Below are 1,108 nucleotides of genomic sequence, written 5' to 3'. Positions count from 1 at the left end.
ATGATGATGATTTACTGTTTTTATCATTGTTTCTGCCATCCCACTTATACTCTTTTTTTTTCTTTCCTCCTCTTGGTCATTACTCTTTTTTTTATTCACACGCTTGAAAATGCTTACTTTGAAAGGAAAGAAACAATATGGAGCAGAGAGGAGACAAGGCAATATGTCTAGTTCTGGTGTCATGACAGAATGCACCCAATGCACTGTAAAGTGGTTGACAAGGAAATGGAAACAATGTAGGGGGAAGGGCTCTTTAGTCTTGTTGAAGACATAACAACTTTCCTTTGTGCTGGTTTCTTTGTCATATTACAACAAACTCAAAAGGTGTTTTTTTTTTGAAAAAAAAAAGCTAAAATTGTAAAAAGAAAATTAAAAATATATTGTTTTCCCTCTCGACAAAAAAATGGAATTGAAGCTTAAATTGAAATTCAATTAAGAAATGAAATTTGAATTTGATGTGAAATTTCACATTTTATTATATTTTGTGTTGGGCAAAAATGCACCCAATACATTCTTTAAACTGGTTAATATTAAGGACAGCATCTAGCTATGGAAACCATTCCAAAAATGGAATATATAAGTGAGGTGTCATCTGATTCATTTAGGAGAACAGTAATTCTGAAGAGGAACTGACTTCAACCATGTCAACCTGTCTATGCCTGCATGAAAAGTAGTTATAAAGTGTTGTTACTTAAAGCATTTGGAACCCATGCTCCATACTTCTGAACATTTCCCATTGAGTGAAGATGCTTCACTATAGTAGAGTGGAAGCACTGTTCCCTTGTTATTTGATGAGAATTTTTGTGCAAAAGTTGGTTTAATCACTCTTCATTGAACTCAACTGGACAGCCAGAATGAGGTGCGTCTTTGAGGTCAAAATTTCCATTTTTGAACTTGGCATACCAATCATGAGCGGTTCTTTCAGCTATGGCACCCTCTCCATACACAGCACAAATGTCATGAGCAGCTTTTGCGGCCTTAGAACCTTGATTAAAGACAAAAAGGTGTTGAAAATGCTCGTTTTTCTTAACTTGACATTCCATTTTAATGATCTGAAAATAAATAAAAATTAACTAAAGTTAACTAGAAAAAAAAAAAAAAAAAAAAA

Source organism: Octopus bimaculoides, chromosome 6, assembly GCF_001194135.2.
Source record: "Octopus bimaculoides isolate UCB-OBI-ISO-001 chromosome 6, ASM119413v2, whole genome shotgun sequence".
NCBI classification, from domain to species: Eukaryota; Metazoa; Mollusca; class Cephalopoda; order Octopoda; family Octopodidae; genus Octopus; species Octopus bimaculoides.
This window is presented reverse-complemented; position numbering follows the sequence as displayed.